The sequence below is a fragment of the Oncorhynchus tshawytscha genome, linkage group LG21, assembly GCF_018296145.1.
Source record: "Oncorhynchus tshawytscha isolate Ot180627B linkage group LG21, Otsh_v2.0, whole genome shotgun sequence".
Lineage (NCBI taxonomy): Eukaryota > Metazoa > Chordata > Actinopteri > Salmoniformes > Salmonidae > Oncorhynchus > Oncorhynchus tshawytscha.
The window spans coordinates 27,282,061-27,293,859 of record NC_056449.1 but is presented as its reverse complement, the minus strand read 5'-3'; the positions used below and the strand labels follow the sequence as shown (position 1 = coordinate 27,293,859).

General features: G+C 43.7%; 1 pseudogene; it reads right to left on the bottom strand.

Annotated features, from left to right (window-relative positions):
* Nucleotides 1–9,705, bottom strand: part of LOC112220557 — an 11,661-nt pseudogene extending 1,956 nt beyond the window's left edge.
* Between the last annotated feature and the right edge of the window lie 2,094 nt (nt 9,706–11,799).

The following is an 11,799-nucleotide window of genomic DNA, read 5'->3' as shown; positions in this document are numbered from 1 at the left end:
TACTACTACTACTACTTACTCTACTACACTTTTCCAACTCTACTACTACTACTACTACATTCTCCTACATTTTCCAACTCAGTCACTACTACTATTACATTCTCCTACATTTTCCTAACTCAGGGCTCACTACTACTATTACATTCTACTACTATTTTCCAACTACAGTCACTACTACTACTACTACTACTATTACAACATCCACTACATTTTTATCCAACAGGCCCACCACTAGTTCCAACTCAGTCACTACTACTATTACATTCTCCTACATTTTCCAACACAGTCACTACTACTATTACATTCTCCTACATTTTCCAACACAGTCACTACTACTATTACATTCTCCTACATTTTCTAACTCAGTCACTACTACTATTACATTCTCCTACATTTTCCAACTCAGTCACTGCTACTATTACATTCTCCTACATTTTCCAACTCAGTCGCTACTACTATTACATTCTCCTACATTTTCCAACTCAGTCACTACTACTATTACATTCTCCTACATTTTCCAACACAGTTACTACTACTATTACATTCTCCTACATTTTCCAACACTGGCCTCTAACAATTTAACCTTCCATACATTTCCAATTGCATACAAAATACTTATAGGAAATTTCACCACTTTTCAACCTCATATTCATAATTTCCAGCACCACCCCAACACCAACATACATGTATGATGTCAAAAGTGTTTCTGGATGATCATCTGGTTAACATCATGTGATTTTTAACCAACTCTGAGCAGGCAAAGGTTAGTAAAGTAACATTTACCAACTCATAGTTGGTGAAAATCACATGATACACACCAGATGATGTTAAACGTTTTTCCAATGACATATTCGAAAACATAGCCTATTTTCCTCTATCCTTTTGACTACAACATATAGTAAAGTGCTGTTTTCACACTTTGATGTTGGGGTGGTGCTGGAGATGATGAATGTGAAGTTGACAAGTTGACAATTTAAGGATGAGTGACAACTGAAGTAAGCACACATATTTTTTCAGGAAAATTACCCTTTAAAGTGCTCTGACATTTATAGGACAAAAACACAGCATTTGTTCTCAGACAGCTGTGAAGCCAGAGCACATTGTGTGAATGACTTGTATTCCTCTTTGAAAATGGTATCACCGACAAGGCAAAAACACTCACCTGCTCCTCCGTTGGTGAATCCAGTGACATGTAGCTTGTATCCGTCTCCCTCAAGAGTCCAAAAAGAAGGAAGAGTACATGGCAAACACACGGTTTCCTTCAAAGTCCTCCATGTCTACCCTCAGCTCATACTTCCTCCTCTTAGTGAGAAGGTGGATGTTCTCCAGTCCTGAAGAGACAACGCTAGATCAGATTGCAGATTACAGTATACAAAGTTATCATTTGTATACTCTACTTGTTTCATCTTATTTTGGGGGATTCTTTTCTTATTTTTTTTGCTAAAGTAAATTCTCACCTAGCCAGTATTCTCCCTCTGGGTTTCCAAAACCAACTTTGTACTGGTTCCAGGGTCTGTAGAAGTTCAGAGATCCATCTATCCTCCTCTGGATTACCTGAGAGAGAGTGAGATAGACAGACAGACAGAGATGTTTAGCAACTGTTCACATGGTCTGTAAGAAATGTTAATAAGAGCCCAACATAGTACTATGATACTCACAGTCCACTTGCCTCCATCCGTGTTCATGTCACAGTACACTTGAACAGGTGTCAAAAAGGGGTAGATGGGGTAGACGCCACTTGCTTGCGAGATGTTGTAGACTTCATTCATTAGTCTGCATCCAGGTTGATATCACATCGAGGGGCAGAGTGGACTGCTACAACAGCCAGAAGTAACACTGCCAACATGTGAGCCTTAGAGAGAGAGGGGGAGAGAGAGGAGAAATAGAGAAAGTGAGAGAGAGCGACACAGAGAGAGAAAGGTGATTTAAAGTTTCAAACAAAACCTCTACCTTTCAATTTAATTCACACATAACATCTTCAAGAAAATACAATTATTTGATTTAAGTCAGTCTCACCTTCAATATAGTTCAAAGATTTTCAGCCTCAAGTTCAAAACTTAAACAGAAATATTGAATACGATAGAGGTTAGAAAAACAGTTAGTTGAATTCTAGCGACTACATTTTTAAATATGCAGTCCAACCCTAAAGTGTCCCTGTCCTACACAGCTGACTGACAAGCATCAGTGTCCACTGGTTCTGTTCTAGCACTCTCTGAGCTTTAGGAAGACTTTTATACAGCCATATATGAAGATTAATTTACATATTAACATAAACGTGATGGAGAGGTGGAACACTAGAGGATTCAAACAGGTCACATGATGTTACACAGGTTGCACAAATCACAGTGTAACAGCAATCCAGTTCTAAATTGTATCTTTCTGTGAGGAAATGTTGTTGGTGACCGAAAGGTCAGAAGAAGAATACTTTAATGGTCGATTGTCATTTTCAGATCATGAACATTTATCTTTTATTGCCACCAGCAGGTCACTGACTACTGGCTTACAGATAGATGGTTGAATGTTGGTGGTAGCCTCGCAAAGCCACCTGATCCTGCAAGCTTACATTAAACCCTTTCAGTCTGGTATTTATGAGGCTATGTTGGTGGCTATGTTGGTGGTACCACTTCAATGCTTTTAGCCCAAACTGTTTTCAGGAGCTACTCGTTAATTCCCTTTCTGATTTTAATGCTGTGAACCCTATATATTTGATGTATTTATTTATAGGGTAACAATGCACATGAATCAACATCAATATTACAATAATGCAACATTCATGTAAATGTGCAGGGGCTAGCCAAAAGATCATTTGCACCCGTAGTCCCTTGGCAGGTAAGGGCCTTTACACCGCCACTATACAAATGCTCACTAAAACAATACAAAATACATTACATCCTATATTATATAATTCTAACCATAACAACTTATTCGTAATAAAAAAAACACTATCTTCAACTGTCGCCTTACATATGAGGAACCACAGATAAATAGTGTACAGTTTTAAATAGATTTGAGTCATGTTTTCAATTTAAAAGTACAATAAGCAGTGCAGCTTCTCAAGTCCAAGGGAGTTACGTACGCCTCTTGCAGAGGGTATGCAACACCCTGCTACAACAACTCCCCGTGGAGTGAAAGAGGTATGGGACTGTAGGTGCGGGTAAGGATGACAAAGGCAGAGAATATACCGTTTACTGGGAATTTATTTATTCCTTCATACGGTAATATGGGGAAAAGGGGCTGGATGGAACCAAAACAAAGAAAGTAAATGTTAAAGCCCCCTCTCCTATCTAACCTGACTACCCACTACTTACCTAACCTACCCTCTCCTATCTAACCTGACTACCCACTACTTACCTAACCTACCCTCTCCTACCTTACCTGCCTACCCACTACTTACCTAACTTAGCACCGCCTGGTGCACTAACCAAAACACAGGGGGTGGTCCGCCCAGGTCTTACCTAGTGTGCATAGGCAGTAAATACTACAGGCATAGGGGTGGAGACAATGCAGGATCTTAAAGACAAGGTTTGCATCTACATACTACTTAAACCTACTGAATAAATTATGTTTGTGAGTGGTGACAATGGTGGTAACTGTTTGGTTTGTTATCAAAAATCTTGTGTTTGTTTGTAGAGTGATTCAATTGAATAGTCGCTCTTGCTTGTGATGAGCATGTGAGGCAATATCTCAGATGTGAGAAGATCAGAGCATGCATATATAGTCTGGTGGCCTCCAGAGGAAGGTCATCTAAAGTTGGATAATCCAAACTTGACCGTGTTTAACCACCTTCTTCACATGTTTCTTAAATGTCAAGTTGGAGTCCAAAATGACGTCGAGATACCTGAAGTTAGACAACTTTCCGATTTTCCCCATTAACAAGAACAGCTCGTACTTAGAGAAGTACATACAAACAGTCTTGTCGATATTTAAATGCAGGCAAGAATCAGTTATCCATTTAAAAGCGTCTACCATAGCTTCAGTTAACTTGTCTATTTTTTGAGTGTACAAACTGGACTGTATCGTCTGCATACATATGCATGTTAACTTGTGGGCAAGCAAGTTGGAGATCATTAATATAGATGGTAAACAGAAGGGGCCCTAATATTGACCCTTGTGGGACCCCAATGTTATTGTAAAGAGAGTCTGACTGAGTGTCCCCCAGACGAACCCTTTGACTTCTGTTTGTCAGATAGGAATACATCAAATTAATAACTTCTGTGGACACATTAAGGCAGGATAGTTTGGATAGGAGGACCTTATGATTCACAGTATCAAATGCCTTTTTAAGATCCAACAAGACTGCACCGACTTCACCACCTATGTCCAGTTTTAGATGTAATGCACTCCAGAAAATAACATTTGGCTGTTTCGGTAGAATGGTTAGTTCTGAATCCAAATTGCATTTAATGTATGGAGTTTTCTTGATTCAGGTGATCAGTCAGATGATCAGCCACACATCTTTCAGCTACTTTTGATAGCACTGGAAGAATGCTTATTGGTCAGTTATTTTCCACCAGTGTTGGGTCACCAGATTTTAAAACAGGTATCACTGCAGCAGACTTCCAAGCTTTGGGGAAGAACCCATATTTGATTGACAGATGAACTAGATGTACAATAGGGGCTATCAGACAATATTTGTGTTTCTTCAGGAATACAGTGTCTAAACCAAATACATACAGTTGAAGTCGGAAGTTTACATACACTTAGGTTACTACTCCACAAATTTCTTGTTAACAACCTATAGTCTTGGCAAGTCGGTTTTGTGCATGACACAAGGAGTTTTTCCAACAATTGTTTAAAGACAGATTATTTCACTTATAATTCACTGTATCACAATTCCAGTGGGTCAGAAGTTTACATACACTAAGTTGACTGTGCCTTTAAACTGCTTGGAAAATTCCAAAAAATAATGTCATGGCTTTAGAAGCTTTTGATAGGCTAATTTACATAATTTGAGTCAATTGGAGGTGTACCATTGGATTTATTTCAAGGCCTACCTTCAAACTCAGTGCCTCTTTGTTATACATCATGGGAAAATCTAAAGAAATTAGCCAAGACCTCAGAAAAACATTTTAGACCTTCACAAGTCTGGTTCATCCTTGGGAGCTGTTTCCAAACGCCTGAAGGTACCACGTTCATCTGTACAAACAATAGTAAGCAAGTATAAACACCATGGGACCACGCAGCCGTCATACTGCTCAAGAAGGAGACGCGTTCTGTCTCCTAGTGATGAACATACTTTGGTGTGAAAAGTGCAAATCAATCCCAGAACAACAGCAAAGGACCTTGTGAAGATGCTGGAGGAAACAGGTACAAAAGTATCTATATCCACAGTAAAATGAGTCCCTGACCTCTATCCTATATACATTTGTGGGCAGAACTGAAAAAGCATGTGCGAGCAAGGAGGCCTACAAACCTGACTCAGTTACACCAGCTCTGTCAGGAGGAATGGGCCAAAATTCACCCAACTTATTGTGGGAAGCTTATGGAAGGCTACCCGAAACTTTTGACCCAAGTTAAACAATTTAAAGGCAATGCTACAAAAAATTAAGTGTATATAAACTTCTGAGCCACTGGGAATGTGATGAAAGAAATAAAAGCTGAAAAAAATCATTTACTCTACTATTATTCTGACATTTAACATTCTTAAAATAAAGTGGTGATCCTAACTGACCTAAGACAGGGAATTTTTACTGTGATTAAATGTCAGGAATTGTGAAAAACTGAGTTTAAATGTATTTGGCTAAGGTGTATGTAAACTTCTGACTTCAACTATATTTTGTTCTAGAGATCCTGAAGAAACTAATAATAATGTGCACTGCTGATGCTGAGGAAATTCAGGAATTTCAGGAATTCTGAGTTTATTATTATCCATGGGAGTGAGAACTGTGGTCTTGGTTGAAAATCTTTGAGCCAGTTCCCTGACAGAGTCAACAAAACAATTGTTGAAGGTGGTGGATATGAAAATTAATCTTGAATTAGGATCCCATGAACCTTTTAATTCAGGATGTTTTTTGGACTTTTCAGCTCCTCTCCCTTTTAGTTTGTTGAGATTTTCCCAAATCACTTTGCCATTTCCTTTTGCTTCATTGATCACTCTGCTTTAGTTATATTCCTTACCACCTCATTTATCAGTGATGTAAATAACTCAGCAAAAAAGAAACGTCCTCCTATTGTCAACTGCGTTTATTTTCAGCAAACTTAACATGTGTAAATATTTGTATGAACATAACAAGATTCAACAACTGAGACATAAACTGAACAAGTTCCATAGATGTGACTAACGTAAATGGAATGATGTGTCCCTGAACAAAGGGGGGGTGGGGTCAAAATCAAAGTAACAGCCAGTGTCTGGTGTGGTCACCAGCTGCATTAAGTACGGCAGTGCATCTCCTCCTCATGGACTGCACCAGATTTGCCAGTTCTTGCTGTGAGATGTTATTCCGCTCTTCCACCAAGGCACCTACAAGTTCCCGGATATTTCTGGGAGGAATGTCCCTAGCCCTCACCCTCTGATCCAACAGGACCCAGACATGTTCAATGGGATTGAGATCCGGGCTCTTCGCTGGCCATGGCAGAACACTGACATTCCTGACTTGTAGGGAATCACGCACAGAATGAGCAGTATGGCTGGTAGCATTGTCATGCTGGAGGGTTATGTCAGGATGAGCCTGCAGGTAGGGTACCAATATGAGGGAGGAGGATGTCTTCCCTGTAATGCACACCGTTGAGATTGCCTGCAATAACAACAAGCTCAATCCGATGATGCTGTGACACACCGCCCCAGTCCATGACGGACCCTCTACCTCCAAAACGATCCCACTCCAGAGTACAGGCCTCGGTGTAACGCTCATTCCTTCAATGATAAAAGCGAATCTGACCATCACCCCTGGTGAAACAAAACTGCAACTCATCCGTTTTGAGCACTTTTCGCCGGTCCTGTCTGGTCCAGCGACGCTGGGATGGTGCCCATAGGCGACGTTGTAGCTGGTGATGTCTGGTGAGGACCTGCCTTACAACAGGCCTACAAGCCCTCAGTCCAGCCTCTCTCAGCCTATTGCAGTCAGTCTGAGCACTGATGGAGGGATTGTGCTTTCCTGGTGTAACTCGGGCAGTTGTTGTTGCCATCCGGTAGCTGTCCCGCAGGTGTGATTTTCGGATGTACTGATCCCGTGCAGGTGTTGTTACACGTGGTCTGCCACTGCGAGGATGATCAGCTGTCCATCCTGTGTCCCTGTAGCGCTGTCTTAGGCGTCTCACAGTACACATCTGCAGTCCTCATTCCTCCTTGCAGCATGCCTAAGGCATGTTCACGCAGATGAGCAGGGATCCTGGGCATCTTTCTTTTGGTAGGAAGGCCTCTAGTGTCCTAAGTTTTCATAACTGTGACCTAAATTGCCAACTGTCTGTAAGCTGTTAGTGTCTTAACGACTGTCCCACAGGTGGATGTTCATTAATTGTTTATGGTTCATTGAACAAGCATGGGAAACAGTGTTTAAACCTTTTACAATGAAGACCTGTGTTATTTGGAATTTTACTAATTATCTTTGAATGACAGGGTCCTGCTGAGTTTATATACACTACCGTTCAAAAGTTTGGGGTCACTTAGAAATAAAAATTGAACATAAAATTGATCAGAAATACAGTGTAGACATCGTTAATGTTGTAAAAGACTATTGTAGCTGGAAATGACAGATTTTTTTAATGGAATATCTACATAGGTGTACAGAGGCCCTTTATCAGCAACCATCACCCCTGTGTTCCAATGGCACGTTGTGTTAGCTAATCCAAGTTTATCATTTTAAAAGGATAATTGATCATTAGAAAACCATTTTGCAATCATGTTAGCAGAGCTGAAAACTTTTGTTCTGATTAAAGAAGCAGTAAAACTGATCTTCTTTAGACTGGTTGAGTATCTGGAGCATTAGCATTTGTGTGTTCGATTACTGGCTGAAAATGGCCAGAAACAAAGAACTTTCTTCTGAAACTCATCAGTCTATTCTTGTTCTGAGAAATGAAGGCTATTCCACGCGAGAAATTGCCAAGAAACTGAAAATCTCGTTCAACACTGTGTACTACTCCCTTCACAGAACAGCACAAACCGGCTCTAACCAAAATAGAAAGAGGAGTGACCGGCCCCGGTGCACAACTGAGCAAGATTACAAGTACATTAGAGTGTCTAGTTTGAGAAATAGACACCTCACAAGTCCTCAACTGGCAGCTTCATTAAATTGTACCTTCAAAATACCAGCCTCAACGTCAACAGTGAAGAGACGACTCTGGATTCTGGCCTTCAGAGTTCCTCTGTCCAGTGTCTGTGTTCTTTTGCCCATCTTAATCTTTTCTTTGTATTGGCCAGTCTGAGATATGTCTTTTTCTTTGCAACTCTGCAAGGGTCAAAACCAAGAGGACTAGCAAAAAACAGGTTGGTTGACTTGACAAAACAAGACAAACTGGCACAGACAGACACAAAACACAGGTATATATACCCAGGGGATAATGGCAAAATATGGGTGACACCTGGAGGGGGTGGAGACAAGCACAAGGACATGTGAAACAGACCAGGGTGTGACAGTACCCCCACCCCCCCCAGGGGCGCCACCTGGCATCCTACCAGGGCGCATACCTGGTTAACCTGGGTGCCGGCGGTGGAAGTCGGCGATGAGGGCTGGGTCCAGGTAGTCTCTAGCGGGGACCCAGCACCTCTCCTCCGGGCCATAACCCTCCCAGTCAACCAAGTACTGGAAACCCCTGCCCCGCGGTAAAACATTCAGCAGCCGTCTCACCGTGTATGCTGGATGGCCTTCAATGACACTGGGCAGAGGGTGAATATAGAGGATGAAAAAAAAGATGAACAGCAATGGAACTAAGGACTCTAAAGATGGGGAAAGGGCCAATGAAACTGGGGGAAAGTTTTGCAGGACTCCACCCGAAGGAGCAGGTCCCGTGTGGATAGCCTCCGCCCAATGCGATAGCAAGGAGCTGGAGTCCGGAGGTGGTCCTCTTGTCAATGAGACCTGGAGTTGGTCTTGAGAAGCGCCGCCCAGGCTCTTCTCCAGGTACGCTGACAGTGGTGGATGAACATCTGGGCCGAGGATATGTTGACTTCCTGCTCTTATTCTGGGAAGAGCGGAGGCTGATACCCCAGGGAGCACCCGAAAGGGGAGAGTACAGTGGCCAAAAAGGGAAGAGTGTTTCCCGGGCATACTCCACCCAGACCAGTTGTCGGCTCCAGGTAGTGGGGTTGGTCGAGACGAGGCATCTTAAGATTGTTTCCAGGTCTTGGTTTGCTCTCCCCAACTGGCCGGTGGATTGGGGATGGAATCCAGAGGACAGGCTGGCCGACAACCCAATAAGGGTGCAGAACACCTTCCAGAACTGAGAGGACAACTGAGGACCCCGGTCTGAGACTAAGTCCACCGGGAGTCCGTGGATCCTGAAGATGTGTTGCGCCATGAGCTGGGTCGTCTTTTTGGCAGAGGGTAGTTTGGGGAGAAGGATGAAATGGGTGGCCTTGGAAAACCGATCCACTACCATCAGAAGGACGGTGTTGCCATCAGATGGAGGGTGCCCAGTGAAAAGGTCCAGGGGGATATGGGACCAGGGACAGGTTGTGGCTGAAGGAGACCGGGAAGGGGCTTGCCGCGGAGTCTTATTCTGAGCACAAACGGTGCATGCGGCGACGAAGGCAGAGGCGTCAGGAACCATTGTGGGCCACCAGAAATGTTGTCAGAGGAAGGCCAGGGTTCGACGGACACCCGGATGACAGGTAGGCTAGGAGGAATGAGCCCATTCCAGGACCCGGAACCGGAATGAATTAGGGACGAACACTCGTTAAGCCAGGCCCCCTCCAGGGGAAGGCTGGGAATGTTGTGCCTTGCGGACCAGGGTCTCAATACCCAAGCTCACAGCAGCCGCAAGGCATGAGGTAGTCTCAGCGGGACTGTACAGGCGAGAAAGGGTATCAGGTTTAACATTATTGGACCCTGGGCGATAGGAAATGGTGAAGTTGAACCTGGTGAATAACAGAGCCCACCGGGCCTGCCTGGAGATAAGGCACTTGGCTGTATGGAGATGTTACAAATTCTTGTGGTCGGTCCAAACCAAAAACGGATGTTCTGCTCCCTCCAGCCAGTGTCTCCACTCCTCCAGTGTCATCTTGACCACCAGGAGTTCTCTGTTACCCACGTTGTAGATTCTTTCTGCAGAGTTGAGACGATAGGACAGAAAGGCACAGGGATGGAGCTTTTGGTCCGGGACAGATCTCTTGGACAGGTTAGCCTCCACTCCAACGTCAGAAGCATCGACCTCAACCACAAACTGATGGGACGGGTCCAGATGGATGAGGGCTGTAGTGAACCAATGCTTCAGGTCCACAAAGGCTCTGTCAACCGCTGGGGACCATGTGAACGGTACCTTGGGAGAGGTACTTGCATTTCCCTGCTTTCAGAAATAACTGGAAATCCAGGAGGCGCTGAAGGACTTGTCGAACATGGAGGACGTGTTCTTGGCAGAACGGGAAAAAAACAGGATGTCGTCGAGGTAGACAAACAGGAAACAATTTAACATGTGCCAGAGCACATCATTTACCAGGACCTGGAAGACCGCGGGGGTTGTTGGTGAGTCCAAACGGTATGACCAGGTACTCATAATGTCCACTCATCCCCTTTGCGAATCCAAACCATTCCGTAGCATTCCGAAGATCCAGTTTGGAGAAGATGGTGGCCCCCGAAGAGGTTCGAAAGCCATAGGAGAGGAGTGGTAGGGGGTAACGATTCTTGATTGTTATGTCGTTAAGGCCCGGTAGTCAATGCACGGACACAGGGTCTTGTCCTTCTTTTCCACAACAAAAAACCCTGTGCTGGTAGGGGATACAGAAGGATGGATGCCTCCAGCAGCCAGAGAGTCCTCAATATACTCCTTCACAGCCTTGGAATATAGCTGACCACGAGGCGGTGTGATGCCAGGGAGAAGGTCAATGGCACAATCATAGGGATGATGCGGGGGAAGAGAAGTAGCCTGTGCCTTGCTGAAGACCTCCAGGAGGTCGTGGTACTCTGCGGGGATGGAAGAGAAATCCGAGGCTTGACTTAAGCCCTGAGGAGGCCGTCTCGGGGAAGGCTGCGCTGCTTTGAGGCAATGGGAATGGCAGAACGGACTCCAACCCAGGATTGAACTCATGGTCCAGTCAATAACGGGGTTGTGTTTTTGGAGCCAAGTAAATCCCAAAACAGGAACATGGGGGGACTCAATGAGGAGAAGCTGTATAGCCTCACTGTGATTTCCTGAAACCCGCAGATTAACAGGAACAGTGCTGTGGGTAACTCTACCAATGGAGCGGCCGTCCAGCGCTCTAGTATCCATGGGAACAGAGAGGAGTTGAGTGGGGATACCCAATTCAGAAACTGGGGTAGCGTCCATGAAATTCTCATCCGCCCCAGAGTCAATGAGCACCCAGAGAGACTTAAAGCGGGTACATCCTCAGTGTTCACAGTAAACTTTCTTTATTTTTACTATTTTCTACATTGTATAATAGAATGATAGTAAAGACATCAAAACTATGAAATAACACATATGGAATCATGTTGTAACCAAAAAAGTGTTAAACACTTCTTCAAATAGCCACCATTTGCCTTGATGACAAAACCATCAAGCGCTATGATGAAACTGACTCCCATGAGGACCGCCACAGGAATGGAAAACCCAGAGTTACCTCTGCTAAGGATAAGTTCATTAGAGTTACCAGCCTCAGAAATTGCAGCCGAAATAAATGATTCACAGAGTTCAATTAACACATCTCAA